This window comes from Ranitomeya imitator, chromosome 3, assembly GCF_032444005.1.
Source record: "Ranitomeya imitator isolate aRanImi1 chromosome 3, aRanImi1.pri, whole genome shotgun sequence".
Classification (NCBI taxonomy): Eukaryota; Metazoa; Chordata; class Amphibia; order Anura; family Dendrobatidae; genus Ranitomeya; species Ranitomeya imitator.
Genome location: NC_091284.1, coordinates 489,235,210 through 489,252,711, shown reverse-complemented (window position 1 = coordinate 489,252,711; position 17,502 = coordinate 489,235,210). Strand labels below are relative to the sequence as shown.

The 17,502-nt window shown below is 43.5% G+C and overlaps 1 long non-coding RNA gene across 1 annotated transcript; it reads left to right on the top strand.

Moving 5' to 3' along the window:
- Positions 1-1,037: 1,037 nt before the first annotated feature.
- LOC138672173 (uncharacterized) lies at positions 1,038-1,604 on the top strand. The gene is made up of 3 exons (XR_011319622.1): positions 1,038-1,156; positions 1,261-1,462; positions 1,552-1,604. It is a non-coding gene; the product is annotated as an uncharacterized lncRNA (long non-coding RNA).
- The last annotated feature ends 15,898 nt before the right edge of the window (positions 1,605-17,502 follow it).

Sequence of the window (17,502 nt, the reverse complement as noted above, 5' to 3'; positions counted from 1 at the left end):
TATGGCACATCTATGGGGCACAGTGAACGGTGCAGAGCACCGTATATGGCACAGCACAGCTATGGGGCACAGTGAACGGTGCAGAGCACCGTATATGGCACAGCACAGCTATGGGGCACAGTGAACGGTGCAGAGCACCGTATATGGCACAGCACAGCTATGTATGGGGCACAGTGAACGGTGCAGAGCACCGTATATGGCACAGCACAGCTATGGGGCACAGTGAACGGTGCAGAGCACCGTATATGGCACAGCACAGCTATGTATGGGGCACAGTGAACGGTGCAGAGCACTGTATATGGCACAGCACAGCTATGTATGGGGCACAGTGAACGGTGCAGAGCACTGTATATGGCACAGCACAGCTATGGGGCACAGTGAACGGTGCAGAGCACCGTATATGGCACAGCTATGGGGCACAGTGAACGGTGCAGAGCACCGTATATGGCACAGCACAGCTATGGGGCACAGTGAACGGTGCAGAGCACCGTATATGGCACAGCTATGGGGCACAGTGAACGGTGCAGAGCACCGTATATGGCACATCTATGGGGCACAATGAACGGTGCAGAGCACTATATGGTTCACACCTATGGGGAAATATGAACGGTGCAGAGCACTATATGGCACAGCTATGGGGAAATAATGATCTATTTTTATTTTTGAAATTCACCGGTAAATGCTGCATTTCCACCCTAGGCTTATACTCGAGTCAATAAGTTTTCCCAGTTTTTTGTGGCAAAATTAGGGGGGTCGGCTTATACTCGGGTCGGCTTATACTCGAGTATATACGGTAAATAACCCAAATTTTTTTTTTTTTTAAATTTTCATAAATTTTATTCACTACATGCATTTATTATGTTTACACAGGAAACAGAATCCGATGAGGAGCTGTCAGAAGGGACCGAGACGGGTGGAGATATACAAGTGGAGGAGGAACCAAGTGTAAGTAGTTGTGAATCACTTGCTTCACACCATACACCAGCACCATACATGAAACAGATTTTCAGATACAACGGAACCAAGAAAACATATACATACATTCAAGCTAATTTTTTTTTATCCTTTATTTCAGTCTCCTGCTGCTGCTGAACACCATGAAGGTTCTCCCAGGCACTCCCAGAGTCGGCGGACTCATCGCCGCGGTCGGCCATCAGTAAGTTGCTTTTTTTTTGGGGGGGGGGAGAGGGTCGATTGGTCATTTTTTTGTTTCAGTGTACTAATTTTTATTTTTTGCTTATATTTTTTTTTTTCTCACAGGCTTCACAGCGTGCTCCCGCAGAAGACTCTGACATAGAGATTGAAGCCCTCATCGAGGAGGTCCGAGAGCGGGAGCCGCTGTGGAACATGGCTGACCGCAGGCATGCTGATACCAGTGTCACCCGTCGGCTCTGGTTGGAAGTATGCCGGAACATCTTTCCAAGGTGGGAGGACCTTCTTCCACAGCAGCAGAGCAAACTATGTAAGTATTCACTTTTCAGTGATGTTTAGAGCTGAATGTAATGTATTGTATTTACCTTTTTTTTTTTTTCTTCATTCCTGTCTTCACAGGTAGCAAGGTTAGGAAGCGGTGGCGGTCACTGAGGGATCGTTTTAAAAGAGAATTTAACGAGGAGATGCAGGCCCGGAGTGGCTCAGCAGGAAGGAAGAAGAGGAGGTACAGATACGGCCCTGCCCTCTCCTTCCTGAGGCAAACCATGCTGAGTAGCGTGTAAGTATTCAACATCACAGTAAGAACCTGTCTAATCACAAAACTTTTCTTTCAGTCCGGGCTTTTTCATATCAATATATTAATTTTTTTTTTTTCTTTCACAGCACCTTCTCCAGCCACCGTGCGCCTGCATCTACCTCTGCGCCCTCTGAAGCGATCCCTCCTGAGTCCGCCACCGGGGACCACGTCGGTAGGCCCCACACCTCTCACCCCTCTGTCCCCTCCACTTCATCCACCTCTACCAGTGGAGCGCAGCCTTCCTTATTCGCATCTGATGGTCAATGGTCAACAGATAGCGTTCCCTTTACCCCACCCCTTGGACCCTGCCACCTCTACACCACCGTTAGGTTCGTGGCGGCAGCGTCAGAGGGGTCAGGAAAGGAGCTATGCTCCTGAGTTCTTGCATCTAAATGCAGGCTTCCAAAATTCATTTAAAATTTTGGGAGAACAAGTGACTGCTGGTTTCAGCATGGTGCAATTGCGCATGAGTGAAAACCACCATGAAATCAGCAGTCGCTTGGATAGGCTGCATTTAGATGTAAGTCAAGCTCCAGCAAATCTTTTTTTTTCAGTCCATGCTCAGGAGCATGGAAAAGCTTTCTTTTGATCAGCAGATGCGGGTAATGAATAGCTGCCATAACGCTCTTCTGAAGGTCATCAATGAACCACAATCTACCCCCACACCTCCCCACACATCCCAGTCCCAATTTCAACACCATGCCCCACAATATCACCGCCAGTCCCAATATCCACATCAGTCCCAATATCCACATCAGTACCAATACCCAACCCGGCCCACAACCCAAATGTATTCACCCGTGTTTTCTTCGTCTTTGCCCAGCTTTCCTTCCCCAGGAAGTTTTCCACCTACCCCAACACAACCCCCCTCTGGTCAGCCTCCTGCTTTTTACCCCCTTCCACTGCAGACCAAACAGGTAGGGTTTCCCCAATCCCACCTACCGACGTGGTCCAAACTTCCAGCCCCTCCTCCCATAGTTACTCCACCCGACACTACCAAGACCTGTGAAACTGTAATTTCCTTGTTACTCAAAAATTCTTTTTTGCCAAAAAAAAAAAAATTTTTGGGAAAATTACCAAAAAAAATTATTTTTTTGAAATAAAAATATTTCTGGTTTACAATCTACTGTGTGTGTGTTGATTCATTAAGGTAAATATTAAAGGTTAAGTGAAAAGAAACACCAGACGTTTTCAAGGTATAACAAAATGGTTTTATATTAGCAAGCAAACCACACTTTGTGTTTTTTTTTTTGTTTTTTTTTTGGGGTTGCTACAAAAACAATTTTGACAAACAACAAAAGCCAAGAAAAACATGTCACACAATGATGTCTTGCCATGGAATCCGCCCAACAGGTGACAAAAAATAATCCGCAAACTGGTCCCTCATCATTGTAACAGAACTGGTGGAGCGAACAGAGGCACTGCGGTAATCCCACAAGGATGTCTCCAATTCTTCGTCATCCAAGGTAACAGGCTCCTTTGAAATAACAAAATTATGGAGCACCACACATGCCTTGACAACATCGTCTACAGTTTTTGTTTCCAGTTTTATTGCCGTCAGCAGAACTCTCCACTTTGCCGTGAATATACCGAAAGAGCACTCTACCACTCTTCTTGCTCTGGTAAGACGGTAATTAAATACCCGCTTGGTACGGTGTAATTCACGGCTGCTGTATGGTTTCAGTAGGTGCGGCGACAGTTGAAAGGCTTCATCACCTACACACACATATGGCATGGCTGGTTCATTTGTTCCTGGGAGCGGTCTTGCTGGCGGGAAATTGTATGTATCTCCATACAGGCAGCGACCCATCGGAGAGTTTTTAAACACTTGTGAGTCGTTGGACCGGCCATACGCTCCTATGTCCACAGCAAGGAATCGGCAGTTGTCGTCAGCAATAGCCATGAGTACAATGGAGAAGTATTTTTTATAGTTATAGTACTCTGATCCTGTTCCTGCCGGTTTAGCAATCCTTATGTGTTTGCCGTCCACGGCACCAACACAATTTGGGAAATTGCAAATTCTCTCAAATTGTTCGGAACTTCTCAACCAGATTTCCATTGTTGGTTGTGGGATATACTCCGGCTGTAAAGTGTCCCAAATCGCACGACATGTGTCCTTCACAATTCCGCCAATAGTGGAAATCCCAAGCCTGAATTGGAAATGGAGTGAAGTCAAAGACTCACCCGTAGCTAGGAAGCTGCAGAAAAAAAAAGAAAAAAAAAATGTTAAAAAAAAAAAAATTGCACAGACCATCAACCAAAAAAAAAAACCAGTGGAATGACCTCAAACAAACCATAAAATTACATGCTGCAGAAAATGCTGCGCAATGTGTCAGCGCAGTTTTTTCTGCAGCATGTAATAACATTCAATATGAGCAATGACACAAGAATAAAAAAAACAGTGGAATGGCCTCAAACATACCAAAAAATTACATGCTGCAGAAAATGCTGCGCAATGTGTCAGTGCAGTTTTTTCTGCAGCATGTAATAACATTCAATATGAGCAATGACACAAGAATAAAAAAACCAGTGGAATGGCCTCAAACAAACCATAAAATTGCATGCTGCAGAAAATGCTGCGCAATGTGTCAGCGCATTTTTTTCTGCAGCATGTAATAACATTCAATATGAGCAATGACACAAGAATAAAAAAACCAGTGGAATGGCCTCAAACAAACCATAAAATTGCATGCTGCAGAAAATGCTGCGCAATGTGTCAGCGCAGTTTTCTCTGCAGCATGTAATAACATTCAATATGAGCAATCACATAAAAAAAAGATGCTTACCGCAGTGTCACCAGGAGCCGCTCTGCCGGTGTGATGGCAAGCCTCATCCTTGTGTCCTGCCTTTGGATGACCTCCTCTAGTTTTCCAACCAAATAATCGAAATGTTCCATTCTCATCCGTACATAATTGTAGAATTTCTGTGGGTTGCACCGCAACTCCAGATAGAGAGTGGACTGGACACCCCTGGTCATCCGCAGCTCATTGATTGGATGTATCCAGAATCGTCGCACTCTCCGTTGCATCCTCCGTCTTTCTGCTGCCGCCTCCTTCTCCCGCACTATGATATCCAGGCGATTCGTCTCAAATATAACTTCAGTAACCAAACTCGAAATCCTCCCAATTACACCATCCATCCTTGCCACTAAACTAAAACCCTCAAAGATGGCCTGTAAATACAGTTATTATATAGATTTCCCTTAGTTTCCAGTAGCCAATCAAATTTTGGTGCCTCCCATTTTAACAACGGATCCGTCGTAAAAACGGATGCAACGGATGGTAAAAACGTATGCAACGCATGCAACGCATCCAGCATTTCAACGCAACCGGTTATCGGATTTGCGACGTATCCGTCGAAATGCTGTATGCGTTGCATACGTTTTGCAGTTTTTAGATGCATCAGTTTTTTCGTGAAAAATACGTTTTTGTGACGGTTTGCAGTTAACGCTAGTGTGAAAGTAGCCTAAAAGGGGAGCCCTGGGCAGCTGCCTGGATGCTTGGATAAAGCAGTAAATTGGCTGGCAAAGTGCTGTACAGTCATGGCCAAAAGTATTGAGAATGAGACAAATAGTAATTTTTCCAAAGTTTACTGCTTCATTTTTGTAATGGCAATTTGCATATACTCCTGAATGTCAAAGAGTGATCAGCTTAACAGCAATTACTGTACTTGCAAAGTCAATATTTGCCCAGAAAATGAACTTTAACCCCCAAAACACATTTCAACATCATTGCAGTCCTGCCTTAAAAGGAGCAGCTAACATCGTTTTAGTGCTTGATCCATTAACACAGGTGTGGGTGTTGATGAGGACAGGGCTGGCGATCAATCAGTCATGATTAAAGGGACACTGTCACCTGAATTTGGAGGGAACAATCTTCAGCCATGGAGGCGGGGGTTTTGGGTGTTTGATTCACCCTTTCCTTACCCGCTGGCTGCATGCTGGCTGCAATATTGGATTGAAGTTCATGCTGTGTCCTCCTTAGTACACGCCTGCACAAGGCAATCTTGCTTTGTGCAGGCGTGTACTATGGAGGACAGAGAATGAACTTCAATCCAATATTGCAGCCAGCATGCAGCCAGTGGGTAAGGAAAGGGTGAATCAAACACCCCAAAACCCCGCCTCCATGGCTGAAGATAGTTCCCTCCAAATTCAGGTGACAGTGTCCCTTTAAGTAAGAATGACATCACTGGACACTTTAAAAGGAGGCTGGTGCTTGGTATCATTGTTTCTCTTCAGTTAACCATGGTTATCTCTAAAGAAACACGTGCAGCCATCATTGCACTGCACAAAAATGGCCTAACAGGGAAGAGTATCGCAGCTACAAAGATTGCACCTCAGTCAACAATCTATCGCATCATCAAGAACTTCAAGGAGAGACCTTCCATTGTTGTCAAAAAGGCTCCAGGGCGCCCAAGAAAGACCAGCAAGCGCCAGGACCGTATCTTAAAACTGTTTCAGCTGCGGGATCGGACTACCAGCAGTGCCGAGCTTGCTCAGGGATGGCAGCAGGCTGGTGTGAGTGCTTCTGCACGCACTGTGAGACTGCGGAGACTCTTTGAGCAAGGCCTGGTTTCAAGGAGGGCAGCAAAGAAGCCACTTCTCTCCAGAAAAAACATCAGGGACCGACTGATATTCTGCAAAAGGTACAGGGAGTGGACTGCTGAGGACTGGGGCAAAGTCATTTTCTCTGATGAATCCCCTTTTCGATTGTTTGGGACATCTGGAAAACAGCTTATTCGGAGAAGAAGAGGTGAGCAATACCACCAGTCTTGTCTCATGCCAACTGTAAAGCATCCTGAAACCATTCATGTGTGGGGTTGCTTCTCAGCCAAGGGAATCGGCCTAAAAACACAGCCATGAATAAAGAATGGTACCAGAATGTCCTCCAAGAGCAACTTCTCCCAACCGTCCAAGAGCAGTTTGGCTCCCAACAATGCCTTTTCCAGCATGATGGAGCACCTTGCCATAAAGCAAAGGTGATAACTAAATGGCTCATGGAACAAAACAGAGATTTTGGGTTCATGGCCTGGAAACTCCCCAGATCTAAATCCCATTGAGAACTTGTGGTCAATCATCAAGAGACGGGTGGACAAACAATAACCAACAAATTCTGGCAAAATGCAAGCATTGATTATGCAAGAATGGTCTGCTATCAGTCAGGATTTGGTCCAGAAGTTGATTGAGAGCATGCCAGGGAGAATTGCAGAGGTCTTGAAGAAGAAGGGTCAACACTGCAAATATTGACTTGCTGCATTAACTCATTCTAACTGTCAATATAACCTATTGGTACTCATAATATGATTGCAATTATATTTCTGTATGTGATATAAACATCAGACAAACACTAATAAAAACCAGAGGCCAGCAGATCATGTGAAAATATAATTTTGGTGTCATTCTCAAAACTTTTGGCCATGACTGTATTTGTTACCCTCATCTTTTTCCCACAGCCACACAAAAAAAAAAAAAAAATCTGCCCTGTATAGCGGGGAACAGTATGAAGGTTTCCATTCCCATTCAAGTGAACCTGGATGGAAAACAGGCACATAAGATTCAATTATGCCTTGCCTACTGACGAAGAAGCAATACCGAGTCCTATATCAGACATGTGAACGTAAGCAGGATCATTTATTGTTCCATGAAAGCTATTTTGTTGGATTTGTTATGATGGCCTTCGTATTAACCTAGAGACCAGTATACACTAAAATACATGTTCCATTTCCAAATATTTTTGTTAAGATAAAACCTATTATTTTATTAAAAGTTATTTAAAAAAAAATTCTATATATCTCCATTAACCCCTTAATCCCATATGACGTACTATCCCGTCCAGGTGACCTGGGACTTAATTCCCATGGACGGGATAGTACGTCATATGCGATCGGCCGCGCTCACGGGGGGAGCGCGGCCGATCGCGGCCGGGTGTCAGCTGCCTATCGCAGCTGACATCCGGCACTATGTGCCAGGAGCGGTCACGGACCGCTCCCGGCACATTAACCCCCGGCACACCGCGATCAAAGATGATCGCGGTGTGCCGGCGGTGCAGGGAAGCATCGCGCAGGGAGGGGGCTCCCTGCGGGCTTCCCTGAGACGATCGGTACACGGTGATGTGCTCACCGTGTACCGAGCGTCTTCTCCCTGCAGTCCCCGGATCCAAAATGGCCGCCGGGCTGCATCCGGGTCCTGCAGGGAGCACTTCCGGGTCAGGATCAGGCTGCAGCTGCAGCTCTAATCCTGCCCGGCTGTATGTCAGATCACCGATCTAACAGAGTGCTGTGCACACTGTCAGATCGGTGATCTGTGATGTCCCCCCCTGGGACAAAGTGAAAAAGTAAAAAAAAAAATTTCCACACTTGTAAAAAAAAATTAAAAAAAAATTCCTAAATAAAGCAGAAAAAAAAAAATATTATTCCCATAAATACATTTCTTTACATAAAAAAAAACAAAAAAAACAATAAAAGTACACATATTTAGTATCGCCGCGTCCGTAACGACCCGACCTATAAAACTGGCCCACTAGTTAACCCCTTCAGTGAACACCGTAAGAAAAAAAAAAAAAAAACGAGCCAAAAAACAACGCTTTATTATCATAACGCTGAACAAAAAGTGGAATAACACGCGATCAAAAAGACGGATATAAATAACCATGGTACCTCTGAAAACGTCATCTTGTCCCGCAAAAAACGAGCCGCCATATAGCATCATAACCAAAAAAATAAAAAAGTTATAGTCCTGAGAATAAAGCGATGCCAAAATAATTATTTTTTCTATAAAATAGCTTTTATCGTATAAAAGCGCCAAAACATAAAAAAAATGATATAAATGAGGTATCGCTGTAATCGTACTGACCCGAAGAATAAAACTGCTTCATCAATTTTACCAAACGCGGAACGGTATAAACGCCTCCCCCAAAAGAAATTCATGAATAGCTGGTTTTTGGTCATTCTGCCTCACAAAAAATCGGAATAAAAAGCGATCAAAAACTGTCACATGTCCGAAAATGTAACCGATAAAAACGTCAACTCGTCCCGCAAAAAACAAGACCTCACATGACTCTGTGGACCAAAATATGGAAAAATTATAGGTCTCAAAATGTGGAGACGCAAAAACTTTTTTGCTATAAAAAGCGTCTTTTAGTGTGTGACGGCTGCCAATCATAAAAATCCGATATAAAAAACTCGCTATAAAAGTAAATCAAACCCCCCTTCATCACCCCCTTAGTTAGGCTAGGTTCACATTGCGTTAATGGGTTAACGCTAACGGACAGCGTTGCACGGCGAAAATGTCACAATTAACGCCGTGCAACGGGTCCGTTAGCACAACCATTGACAGCAATGTGATTTTCGGGTGTAGCGCATCGCTAGAGCGTGCCATTTTCGGCTCGCGCTAGCAAGGTGCCGTTCTTTTGTGGCGCGCCTCAGACGCTGCTTGCAGCGTCCGCGGCGCGCCCGAGGTCCGATCCCCGATCTTCCAGAGCGGGGACGTTAACGCGACCACTAAACACGACACCTAAAAAGACATTGCGTTAGCGCAATCCGCTAGTGCTAAACGGATTTCCCTAATGCAATGTGAACCTAGCCTTAGGGAAAAATAATAAAATTAAAAAAAATGTATTTATTTCCATTTTCCCATTAGGGTTAGGGTTAGGGCTAGGGTTAGGGCTAGGGTTAGGGTTAGGGTTTGTATTACATTTACGGTTGGGATTAGGGTTGGGATTAGAATTAGGGGTGTGTCAGGGTTAGGTGTGTGGTTAGGGTTACAGTTGGGATTAGGGTTAGGGGTGCGTTTGGATTAGGGTTTCAGTTATAATTGGGGGGTTTCCACTGTTTCGGCACATCAGGGGCTCTCCAAACGCGACATGGCGTCCGATCTCAATTCCAGCCAATTCTGCATTGAAAAAGTAAAACAGTGCTCCTTCACTTCCGAGCTCTCCCGTGCGCCCAAACAGGGGTTTACCCCAACATATGGGGTATCATCGTACTCGAGACAAATTGGACAACAACTTTTTGGGTCCAAGTTCTCTTGTTATCCTTGGGAAAATAAAAATTTGGGGGGCTAAAAATCATTTTTGTGGGAAAAAAAAGGATTTTTTATTTTCACGGCTCTGCGTTGTAAACTGTAGTGAAACACTTGGGGGTTCAAAGTTTTCACAACACATCTAGATAAGTTCCATGGGAGGTCTAGTTTCAATATGGGGTCACTTGTGGGTGGTTTCTACTGTTTGGGTACATCAGGGGCTCTGCAAATGCAACGTGACGCCTGCAGACCAATCCATCTAAGTCTGCATTCCAAATGGCGCTCCTTCCCTTCCGAGCTCTGCCATGCGCCCAAACAGTGGTTCCCCCCCACATACGGGGTATCAGCGTACTCAGGACAAATTGAACAACAACTTTTGGGGTCCAATTTATTCTGTTACCCTTGTAAAAATACAAAGCTGGGGGCTAAAAAAATCATTTTTGTGAAAAAAAAAAAGAATTTTTATTTTCACGGCTCTGCGTTATAAACTGTAGTGAAACACTTAGGGGTTCAAAGTTCTCACAACACATCTAGATAAGTTCCTTGGGAGGTCTAGTTTCTAATATGGGGTCACTTGTGGGGGGTTTGTACTGTCTGGGTACATCAGGGGCTCTGCAAATGCAACGTGACTCCTGCAGACCAATCCATCTAAGTCTGCATTCCAAATGGCGCTCCTTCCCTTCCGAGCTCTGCCATGCGCCCAAACAGTGGTTCCCCCCCACATATGGGGTATCAGCGTACTCAGGACAAATTGGACAACAACTTTTGGGGTCCAATTTATTATGTTACCCTTGTGAAAATACAAAACTGGGGGCTAAAAAATAATTTTTGCGAAAAAAAAAAAAATTATTTTAACGGCTCTGCGTTATAAACTGTAGTGAAACATTTGGGGGTTCAAAGCTCTCAAAACACATCTAGATAAGTTCCTTATGGGGTCTAGTTTCCAAAATGGTGTCACTTGTGGGGGGTTTTAATGTTTAGGCACATCAGGGGCTCTCCAAACCAACATGGCGTCCCAACTTAATTCCAGTCAATTTTGCATTGAAAAGTCAAATGGCGCTCCTTCCCTTCCGAGCTCTGCTATGCACCCAAAAAGTGGTTTACCCCCACATATGGGGTATCGTCGCACTCAGGACAAATTGCACAACAACTTTTGTGGTCTAATTTCTTCTCTTACCCTTGGGAAAATAAAAAATTGGGGGCGAAAAGATCATTTTTGTGAAAAAATAAGATTTTTTATTTTTACGGCTCTGCATTATAAACTTCTGTGAAGCACTTGTTGGGTCAAAGTGCTCACCACACATCTAGATAAGTTCCTTAAGGGGTCTACTTTTCAAAATGGTGTCACTTGTGAGGGGTTCCAATGTTTAGGCACATCAGGGGCTCTCCAAACGCAACATGGCGTCCCATCTCAATTCCAGTCAATTTTGCATTGAAAAGTCAAATGGCGCTCCTTCCCTTCCGAGCTCTGCCATACGCCCAAACAATGGTTTACACCCATATATGGGGTATCAGCGTACTCAGGACAAATTGGCCAACAATTTTTGAGGTCCAATTTCTTCTCTTACTCTTGGGAAAATAAAAAAATGGGGGCGAAAAGATCATTTTTGTGAAAAAATATGATTTTTTATTTTTACGGCTCTGCATTATAAACTTCTGTGAAGCAATTGGTGGGTCAAAGTGGTCACCACACATCTAGATAAGTTCCTTAGGGTGTCTACTTTCCAAAATGGTGTCACTTGTGGGGGGGTTTCAATGTTTAGGCACATCAGTGGCTCTCCAAACGCAACATGGTGTCCCATCTCAATTCCTGTCAATTTTGCATTTAAAAGTCAAATGGCGCTCCTTCCCTTCCGAGCTCTGCCATGCGCCCAAACAGTGGTTTACTCCCACATATGGGCTATCAGCGTACTCAGTACAGATTGTACAACAATGTTTGGCATCCATTTTATCCTGTTACCCTTGGTAAAATAAAACAAATTGGAGCTGAAATAAATTTTGTGTGAAAAAAAGTTAAATATTCATTCTTATTTAAACATTCCAAAAATTCCTGTGAAACCCCTGAAGGGTTAATAAACTTCTTGAATGTGGTTTTGAGCACCTTGAGGGGTGCAGTTTTTAGAATGGTCTCACACTTGGGTATTTTCTATCATATAGACCCCTCAAAATGACATCAAATGAGATGTGGTCCCTAAAAAAAAATGGTGTTGTAAAAATGAGAAATTGCTGGTCAACTTTTAACCCTTATAACTCCCTAACAAAAAAAAATTTTGGTTCCAAAATTGTGCTGATGTAAAGTAGACATGTGGGAAATGTTACTTATTAAGTATTTTGCGTGAGATATCTCTGTGATTTAAGGGCATAAAAATTTAAAGTTGGAAAATTGCGAAACTTTCTAAATTTTCGCCAAATTTCCGTTTTTTTCACAAATAAACGCAAGTTATATCGAATAAATGTTACTACTAAAATGAAGTACAATATGTCACGAGAAAACAATGTCAGAATCGCCAAGATCCGTTGAAGCGTTCCAGAGTTATAACCTCATAAAGGGACAGTGGTCAGAATTGTAAAAATTGGCCCGGTCATTAACGTGCAAACCACCCTCGGGGCTTAAGGGGTTAAAAGTTATTGATGTCAACAAACCTAAGTAACCAATAAAATCCTGCAAAAGATCCAACATCCTATAAAGAACAATGTATTGAGAATAATATAGGTATATAAGCAAGAAGTATGGTGCAAGACTGCTCATCTCTATGACATGGCCGGCCTAAAAAGGAGGTGGGAACACTGGGTCAAAGACCTATGATGCCAGGGCTCACATCTCCCAGGGGTGGGAGAAGTCAATGGACATGTAATCCTGTCAGATGCAAATAGGTTACAGGATCTGTATCTCCATAGCATTCTGACCATAACCCCATATAGAATAATAAATATACCCATATTCTTACCGGAAGTTAATGAAATGTTTCATCATATTTTACCAATAATCAACATATAAAACAATAATTGTACACATACGTGTTCTTACCAGGAATTGATCGAATATGACACTGGGCATGTGTATTCATGATATATCACCTATAATCCCCATACAGATCAATAGATATACCCATATTCCTATCAGAAGTAGATGAAGTATGTTCCTGAGCATGTGTATTTGTGATATTTCACCCATAATCCCCATACAGAACAATAGATATACCCATATTCCTATGAGCTGTTGATGAGATATATCACCAGGCGTGTGTAACCCGATATTCTACACATAATCCCATATAGTTACAATCTTTTTTCCCTGGTTCTATTATTAAACTTTAATCCAGCCCTGTGGATGTTCTGATTCATTTATGTATTTCCAGTGAATTCCCTTCTTGCTATATTACAAGAAATCATTTCCTGGGCTGCATTTGTAAAATGTGCTGCCATCTAGTGGTGGAGTCTAGTATTGCAGCCCATCATCCCATCATCCCATAATCCCAATATGCAGTTTAGTCCGTCCCCATACTAGGACAATGTAAAAAAGAAAGAAAACAAAGTTTAAATTGTAAAAAAAAAAAGTTAAAAAAAATCCCAAAATAAGGAACAAAAACTAGAAAAATATTAATCCAATAAATACATATATTTATATAAAAACAAAAACAAACAAGTAAAGTCCATATATTTGGTATGCCACTTCCGGAATCACCCGACCTATAAGGCTGCGGTCACACTAGCAGTATTTGGTCAGTATTTTACATCAGTATTTGTAAGCCAAAACCAGGAGTGGAACAAATAGAGGAAAAGTATAATAGAAACATATGCACCACTTCTGCATTGATCACCCACTCCTGGTTTTGGATTATAAATACTGATGTAAAATACTGACCAAATACTGCTAGTGTGACAGCAGCCTAAAGCCGGCGTCACACTACCGTGCTTTACGGACGTAAGAGAGGTGCTGAAAATACGGATTGCATACGGTACAATGCTTCTCTATACCCCAGCTCCTATCAGCCGTATTTTACTGATCCGTATTATACGGTCTTCTACGGCTGTAGAAAATCGCAGCATGCTGCGTTTGTCACCGTATTGCGCAAAAAATATGCCAATGAAAGTCTATGGGGGCGAGAAAAATACGGATTACACACGGACCAGCAGTGTGACTTGCGAGAAATACGCAGCGGTGTTAGAGAGAAAAGCCGGCAATTCAGTGCGTTGTACAGTAAAATCACACTGACAGGTTACAATAGAATAGGTAGAATAAATGTGTACACATAGAATAGGTATATATATATATATATATATGTCAGTGAGACACATATATGTATATATATTAATATTTCATCCAGCGCGAGATAGCTTAAAAGTCGGTAATTCAATTGCCGGCTTTGCTATCTCCTTCCTAAACCCGACATGATATGAGACATGGTTTACATACAGTAAACCATGTCATATCCCCATTTTTTTGCGTATTCCACACTACTAATGTTAGGTTCTGTAGAAGGACGTAGATCTGGGGATTTATTATGATGGAATATAGGCTGAACTGGATGGACAAATGTCTTTTTTCGGCCTTACTAACTATGTTACTATGTTAATGTTAGTAGTGTGTATGTGCAACATTTGGGCTGTCTAGCTATTAAATTAAAGGGTTAAATGGCGGAAAAAATTGGCGTGGGCTCCCGCGCAATTTTGTCCGCCAGAGTAGAATGGCCAGTGACTGAGGGCAGATATTAATAGCCTGGAGAGGGTCCATGGTTATTGCCCCCCCTCCCCTGGCTAAAAACATCTGCCCCCAGCCACCCCAGAAAAGGCACATCTGGAAGATGCGCCTATTCTAGCACTTGGCCACTCTCTTCCCACTCCCGTGTAGCGGTGGGATATGGGGTAATGAAGGGTTAAAACACACACACAATGTTGCAAAGTATAGACAGTATATATGTTTTTTGGAGCACATGGATCCATTGTATGTTCGTATGTCGGTTTTGCAAGCCTGCGAGAAAATCTCGCAGTACGGATGCCATACGGATTACATACGGAGGATGCCATGCGCAAAATACGTTGACACACCCTGCCTACTGATGAGATACGGACCACTATTTTGGGGACTTTTCTGCGTATTACGGCCGTAAATTACGGACCGTATTTTTATACGCTGAGCGTGACGCCGGCCTAAAGCTGTAACACTAGTTAACCCCTTCAGTGAACACCATTAAAAAAATGTGGTAAAAAACAATGCTTTATAATCATACCGCCGAACAAAGAGTGGAATAAAACGCAATCAAAAAGTTGAATGTAAATGTCAAATGTAAATAAAAATGGTATAGCTGAAAATGTCATCTTATCCCACAAAAAAACAAGCCATTAGGGCAGTCTCACACGTCCAGATAATTCCGATACCGGAAAAATCGGTACCAGAATAATCCGTGTCCGTGTGCCCGTGTGTTTCTGTGGCACACGTGTGCCGCCCGTGTGCCCACTGGGTACCACACGCACCGTGCTGGGTACCACACGCACCAGCATCTGGTGCTGAAGCCGCCATTCATATCTTCCCTGCAGCAGCGTTTGCTGTAGAGAAGATATGAATATTCCTTTTTTTTTAAGTTTCTCGTGTTTAAAATAAAGCTTCATGTCCCAACCTGTCAACACACACCCCCTGTGCACCCCCGACCTCCCCCCCCCCCCCCCGCTGTTCTTAAAATACTCACCCGGCTCCCTCGCTGGCTGGTGCTGCTTCCTGTCCTGGCCGCACCTTCTACTGTATGCGGTCACGTGGGGCCGCTCATTTACAGTAATGAATATGCGGTTCCACCCCTATGGGAGGTGGAGCCGCATATTCATGACTGTAATCGGCGGGCCCACGTGATCGCTTATACAGTAGAAGGTGCGGCCAGGACAGGAAGCAGCGCCAGCGAGGGAGCAAGCCGGGTGAGTATTTTAAGAACAGCGGGCGGGCGCACAGGGGGTGGGGACATGGAGATTTATTTTAAACACGAGAAACTTTAAAAAAAAGGAATATTCATATCTTCTCTACAGCAAACGCTGCTGAAGAGAAGATATCAATGGCGGCTTCAGCACCAGTGGGGGGGACAGCGCTTACTGTAACGCTGTCTCCTGCACGGCACACGGAGTGCACACGGACAACTTTAATGGGTCCGTGTAATCCGTGCGCTCCCACCAACACTGACATGTCTCCGTGTTTGGCACACGGAGACACGGTCCGCAAAAAATAAATGACATCTGCACAGATGCATTGATTTTAATGTGTCTACGTGTGTCAGTGGCTCCGGTACGTGAGGAAACTGTCACCTCACGTACCGGAGCCACTGACGTGTGAAACCGGCCTTATACAGCTTTATCAGAAAATTAAAAAAAAAGCTATAGCTCTCAGAATATAGCGATGCAAAAACAATCCTTTTTTTATACTGTTGTGCTCAAAAGTTTACATACCCCGGCAGAACTTTTGCTTTCTTGTTTTTTTTCAGAGAATATGAATGATAACACCAAAACTTTTTCTCTACTCATGGTTAGTGACTGGGTGAAGTCATTTATTGCCAAACTACTGAGCTTTTCTCTTTTTAAATCATAATGACAACCCAAAACATACAAATGACCCTGATCAAAAGTTCACATACCCTGATGATTTTGGCCTGATAACATGCACAGAAGTTTACACAAATGAGTTTGAATGGCTACTAAAGGTAACATCCTCACTTCACATCATTTGTCAATGGGAATATAGGGGGCTTCCACGTTACTGGTAGAACAAAAGCTCTGGAAAAGATCTATGGCTCCTCGCCCCCCAAAAGAAAAACAGCGAATTCTGCGTTCTAAAATCCAAGTGCCCCTCACCTTCTGAGCCTAAGACCGGGATCACACATGCGAGAAACACCTCCGTGTCTCGCATGTGAAACCAAAGCTCTGGCGCCGGCACTCCAGAGCGGAGCGTGCGGCCGCATAGGAACACATGGAGCTGCACGCTCCGCTCCCAAGTGCCGGCGCCAGAGCTTGGGTTTCACATGCGAGACACGGACGTGTTTCTCGCATGTGTGACTCCGGCTTAACACTGCATAAATCATATTTAGCGTCCACATATTTGGCATTTCTGTAGCGATGGGAGCCCGCTTTACGGCGTACACGTCTTCAGAAGCATGAGCTGGGCATAATGTATGGACACTTCAATGTAAGGGCATGACAATGTCAGAATTGCAATTTTCACTCAGCAACATTAACTGCTGCTTGTTTCTGGCAAACACATATGAAGTTAAACTTGTAGATAGGTATATGTAGAGGGGTATAATTTCCAAAATGGGGTCACTTGAGGGGGATTCTTCTGGCACTTAGGAGCTCTGTATATGGAGTTCCCAAACTATTCTACGATAATTTGATCTCCAAGAGTGAAATAGCGCTACTTCTGTTCCAAGTCTCAGCGTGTGGTTAAGAAGTACTGTACTGTATGGGATATTGCCACGTTCAACAGAAATTGTGTGACAAATAGTGGTGCTGATTTTACCCGTTTCCCCATGAGAAAATGTAAAATCTCTGCCTAAAAGAGAATTTTTGATGCAAAAATGTAATTCTTTTCTTCACCATCCAATGGTATAAAATTCTGTGACACACCTGTTGTGTCAATATGATCACTGCAGCCATAGCTGAATTCATAGCAAGGTTTAGTTTGTAAAATAAGGTCACTTATGGACCTCTGGCACCTCAGGTGCTCTGCCAATGTGATATGGCACCCTCAAACCATTCCAGCAAAAACTGCACTACAATATGG